The sequence below is a fragment of the Hippocampus comes genome, unplaced genomic scaffold, assembly GCF_001891065.2.
Source record: "Hippocampus comes isolate QL1 unplaced genomic scaffold, H_comes_QL1_v1.1 scaffold265, whole genome shotgun sequence".
NCBI lineage: Eukaryota > Metazoa > Chordata > Actinopteri > Syngnathiformes > Syngnathidae > Hippocampus > Hippocampus comes.
Genome location: NW_017808116.1, coordinates 118,810 through 124,302, shown reverse-complemented (window position 1 = coordinate 124,302; position 5,493 = coordinate 118,810). Strand labels below are relative to the sequence as shown.

Below are 5,493 nucleotides of genomic sequence, written 5' to 3'. Positions count from 1 at the left end.
AAGAATGCATTCAATTTTGGGAAGGATTTGAAAAAAGGGGCGGCGGCTACAAGAACACTGTGGGGATTCCTAAATTGACCTTTTTGACCCATTAGGGACACTTTACTTCTTGCTCGTCAGAGTTGTCATACACTATAATTTTTTTTTGTAAATTGTCATTTTGAAGTTCACGATGAAATGAAGACGGATAAGACATAGCTGATGAATCATGGTTTAGTTCCAACTTTGACACATAGGGGGCAGTCCAGTATTTACACTCAGCCCTTTTCCTGATTCACCTTTGCAACAAAGAAGCCCATTTCCAAGATGGCCGCACCTGTGAACTCGGCCTTCACATCTCACAGACGCCGCACTCACACTCGACTCAGAATGTAAGTAGTCTAAATATGAATGAATGTTATATGTCATCAATCATGCAATGTTCATGTCTTTGAAGGTGTTTTGAATGAAATTAAACCAAAGGAAAAACACCATCTCTGGAAAAAACCTGTCCAGAAAAATGTGCAAGATTTGATTGCAGCCATACAATTTACAATGCCCCAAAATATGGTGTCGAGCGCGCAAACCAGAGAATGGCAACATGCTCAATCATTTCACTTAAAACAGATGAGCTGCATGAATCTAAAAATTCAGCTCACTGACAGTTGGTCAAACGTGAACCTTCACGTGGGTTAATTGAGAGGACAAAGATGTCATGGAGGATGGGTCGACTGGTTTGGAACTGTTTGAAAACATGATCGCGTAACTTGATTTTTGACTCGCTGAGCCAAGTCATCCTAATTCGAAAAAATTCTTTGCCGCAAGGGGGAGGGTTGAACTGTATGTACTTTGGAAAATGCAACACAAGGTGAATGAAAGCAGGCCTTTTTTTTATTAGAATGAAAGGAAAGTACATCCTTGAAAACGACAAGCGGCTATGCCGTGTTAGCTGATTCATACTGTATTTAAAAAAAAAAAAAAAAACGAAACAAAACAAGGTTTGCCTTCAGAACAGAGTTGTCTTTGTTCTGGGAAGCAGCAAGATATAAAAGAAAAAAAGAAACGTTTGCCAGGAGAATATAGTCTTTCTTTTTTTCAAGGAGCCCATTTTATTGAAGACAGATTTCTCTAAGAATAAAAGAAATGGAAAAAGTACTCATTTAATGAAAAGTTTTGTTCATTTTTCAGAAAGGAAGTGATTTTTGAAAAAAAAAGTTGTGCCAATATTTTTTTTTTTTATTCAAAACTTACAAAAGAAGTGACTTTTTAAAAAAATTTACTAAGAGTCTGAATCTTATGATAGTAAACTAATAAAAGAAAAGTCATCCTTTAATAACCTTTTGCAATGATTTTTTTCCCCCTACATTTTTCCACGTTAAAATAAAATTTTATTTCAGGAAAAAAAGTCCTAGTTTCCTATTAAAAAAAATATCAGATTTTATTTTAAAGGGAGAAGAAATACCTTATCTTACAAGACAATGGTAACATTTTTGAGGGCAAAAGATATATTTTTAAACGTCCCTTGGCGCCTTTGTTTGAGTTGATCCAGGCAGTCTCCAGCGTGCGGCGTGCTCCGAATCTGCGTCCGTGTCTTCCGACGTCGACTCATGTTAGCTCCCCCTAAGCCGATTTAACGGTGACATCCGACGGCGTTCCACTTGTTATTTCTTACTGGCAGGTAGCGCGCATTAGCCGGTTAAAAAAAAAAAAAAAAAAGAGAGCTCACGTGGAAAATAAGGGATTATTTCACCTGCCTGCTGTCCCAAAGGACCACCCGTGCATCCAAATCTGAGAAAAGCCTGTCAGGGGGCTTTTTGAATATGCCTCCACTTCCGAGCGCCCGTGATGCGTGAACCCGGAAAACGTCACGATCCGGTTTCAAAAAAAAAAAGAGTAGTTGAACCATAGCTTTGCCTTTCAAAAGGCCGCTATCTTAAAGCCAGAAGCCAACATGTGGCCGTCGAACGGAACTTTCAGCCATGTTGGTGATTTGAACACAAATGGTCCAGCAGCACATGTAGACTAACAACATAGCGAAACACACAAGTATTCATTCTTCTGCTTGGATGCTTCATTCCGCTCCAACTCCCATTTTGACAACCTCCTCCTCCTCAAACATTTTGACTTTCTTTCTCGTTAAAAAAAAAAATAGACGCTTCGATAAATGCGGCTTTTTGCACGGCCGTTTGGAGACTTGAGAGGAAACCCCCATGTTGGTGTTTTCTCTCATTTCCTGCTGAATTCCAATCAAATCCTTTGTTGTTTCTTGCACTTTCTTCTCATCGACTTTGGACATTTTCCCCAAATGATGTGAGGGATGCAAAATGCTTATTTAGTCGGAAGTGACTGCACTCTACTGATAGACTTGCGCTTGGCTATTTACTGGGACTCATCTGCAGCGTTTGACCTTTCGCGCCGCACGCATGACAATGAGTGAGGACGTTGCACTCGTTTGCAGGTGAGAGGTGAGCCTACAAAATAAAAAAAAGTCGAAAAATGTGCCAAAAACCGTGAAATAATTTTAGAGTATTATTCAATGTCATTATTTGTCAAAGTAGTCTCCATTGAAGAATGCTGTTTTATTCTTGTCGAGTGCCATTTTTTTCCCCTTCTGGAAATACATTTAGAGTATAATTCAATATCATTATTTGTCAAAGTTGTCTGCTTTGAAGAATGCTGTTTTATTATTGTCGAGTGCCATTTTTTTCCCCCTTGTGGAAATACTTTTTTTTTTTCTCCTCTATATTTGGATTTTGTGGCGTCCCGCCAGGCGTCGTCCTCCCGCCGTGCGCCGGCTCTATCCGTTTCTCGCCGCCGCGTCACGGTCTCAAGCGGCGTCAGCCTCAACATCCGGGCGGGTTGCCGAGGGCGCGCATCCATCGCAGGATGAGTCTGCCGGTGCACTTTTAATTTTGACGCCGCGATCATCCTCTCCACTCCCGAATTGACTTTCAGACGGGATGATGCGGCGCCCTTGCCGCTGCCGCCGCCGCCGCCGCCGCAGCCACCGTGTGTTTTTATTTGGAGGAAGTCAGACCGGACGTGAGGACACGCAGATTCTATTAGAGCCTTGCCGTCTATTATTTTCCGGTAACCTTCGCGCCAGCGTCTGTTGGCTGCCCTTCACCAAGATCAGGCCTCTAAGCCTGTTAGCCAGATAATGCAAAAACGATTCCGAATTGTTGCCCGGGAATGCGTTCCAGGCCCACCGGCGAGCGAGAAAACCTTGATAAACCCTGCAAAATAAATAAATAAATACATTGCGGTGATTTTAACCCTTGCTTGACTTGAACAATTTAAAAAAAAAAAATCAAGTCTGGAAAAAGTGTCCCCGAGCCGTCTGGAGGAAATTTAAAAAAAATCAATGAAACATTTCAAAAATGTATATTTGAATCACAGTTTAGGTTCAATTCTTGATTTGAGTTTGCTATAAAGTCATATCGAGACTCGGCACTGTTAGAGTCTGCTCGCAGTGAGGCCAGGTGGGCCTTTTTTGTCTTGATGACCCCCACCGAGGACAAATCACAAAAACTCGGAGTTTGATTTGCTGAGTTGTTGATTGGTCAGATGATTCAAACCCAAGCAAAGCTTTGTGGAAGTCGCATGTTGTTACAGTCCGCTTGCAGTGGGGGCCGCGTGGGGCAGTGACCCACCAACGACATATCACAAACGTTACCGTCTTTTGACTGCTATTTTTTGACCGGTTCGTTGGCCAGCTGTGAGTTGGCTGCAGCCTATTCCCGCTCCCTCTTGACAGTGAGGCGCACTTGCTAACCACGACCCCGCCGTGCTGCCAAAGTGTTTAAAATTCTTCACGTTTGTTCGTGAGAAACCATTCAAATTCCGCTCTTGCCGTTTCAGTTTCGGCCGCGCCGCATTCCAAGTAGCAAACTGTCAGCATGCTCCCGTACGGGAACGCCGCGCAGCACCCCCCCCCCCACCCCCAACAGCGAAGGTCACAAGGTTTTGTTGATATTCCGCAGTTGTGCTCTTTCTTCGAAGGTGGGAGGTTGACGTGGAGGGAGGGGGGTGGTGGAGGGCAAAGCACTTGATGGCACAGTGGGCACTCGAGCTTGAAATGATGTGGCTCCCCGTGCCACGCGGCTCGCCCGCGAGGCCGCCGTAAATCCCGCTGTGTAAATAAAGATCGGCCTCGCTCCGCCACATCTCGAGTCTCGGTGTAAACAATGTCCTCCTCCTCCTCCTACTTCTCACTCTGAGCTTTTAATCTCTCTGTATCCAAGTCATTTCCCATTTGTTCGACAGCGCGTAATGGAAAACTAAAGATGGACGCCGATCTTCCATCTCGCGCCGCCTCCGGCGAGGGCTCGCGGTATCCGTCGTAGGTACACATGGACGCCGGATTTCCCTCCGGCACCGTGGCGACTAAGCGGCACCCATGGCGGGTCTACTTTCCGCCCTGGAGTTTCATGGCTCGCATCAATCAGCCCACTTGAGTTCAGATTTATACTTTGACCATTTTGCACACTGCGATTGATTCATTCAAATCAAACGAGCAGCAATGACACTCACAAAAAAAAAAAAAATCTTCATTCTTCCTAATTGGTGGACATATATTTGTGTGTGTCTCAGATTCAGTTAAGAATCCAGTTCTTATCTTTGAATTTGACCGGTCCGAAAGGATTCTTTACAATGCAAGTCCATGCCCGTGAGTTGCGGGCTTCTTCCAGACTCGGCGCCCCTGCGCAGGAGGTTAATAACTGAAGGAGCACCGCTTGCCATTGATGGATTTTCAGAGGTGGGGAAACGGAAATTACAACTCCACTGATGTGACGCGATCAGAAGGGTCAAATTAGATCCAAATTAGAATGTTGGAAGAGGTTTAGCATATTTGTTGGAAACTGCAGTGTGACCATAAGGAGCATGCGCCGGTCTTGCCGGATGATCCCAACACTCACTAACCATGCAGAGTATTTATATATATGTTCAGTGCAAATGTCTATTTTGTTTTGTTTTTTTTTTTTGTTGCCCTTTCGATAAAGAATTGGCAAAAACAGTTGTCATTTTTGTTCAGTTGAAAGTAACTCATGAAGTAATTTTAGTTACTTTGACAATCAAGTCATGAGGTTTTTTTTTTTTCTTGAAGCGAACAATGGCAACATTGGTCCTAAGTGGGCTCGCTTGCCATGACGGTGATCCGCCATGCTTCACGCAGTTGTCAGAAGTGGGATCCAGAGATGAAGAGAACTTGAGGGATATGTGATTGGAATTGGCCACCAAATCAGTGCGGAGGGCACTTTTCCTGTGCCGTCACGAGTCTGGATGGCTCGCCTTGACAGCAATTTACCACACTGAGAATCTTGTTCGCGGACCCATAAAAGCCAATCATGCTTTATATCTGCATGATTTGTGATAGCGCCCCCCCTCCCCCTCTCCCCCCCGCCATTCCAGTGATGGCCATATGTAAAATATCCTTCTCGTGTTCCAGACAATCATCTTTTATTTCGCTCTGTAATTGCCCTAGCCCCTGCCCCTCCACCCCACAGCTCCAAC

The 5,493-nt window shown here is 44.3% G+C and overlaps 1 protein-coding gene across 1 annotated transcript in view; it reads left to right on the top strand.

Annotated features, from left to right (window-relative positions):
• Window positions 1-263: 263 nt before the first annotated feature.
• sgcd (sarcoglycan, delta (dystrophin-associated glycoprotein)) overlaps window positions 264-5,493 on the top strand; it is an 84,635-nt gene continuing 79,405 nt past the window's right edge. Inside the window, exon 1 of the mRNA XM_019858125.1 lies at window positions 264-371. The gene's annotated coding sequence lies outside the window, so the exon portion shown is untranslated. The remainder of the gene's footprint in view (window positions 372-5,493) is intronic.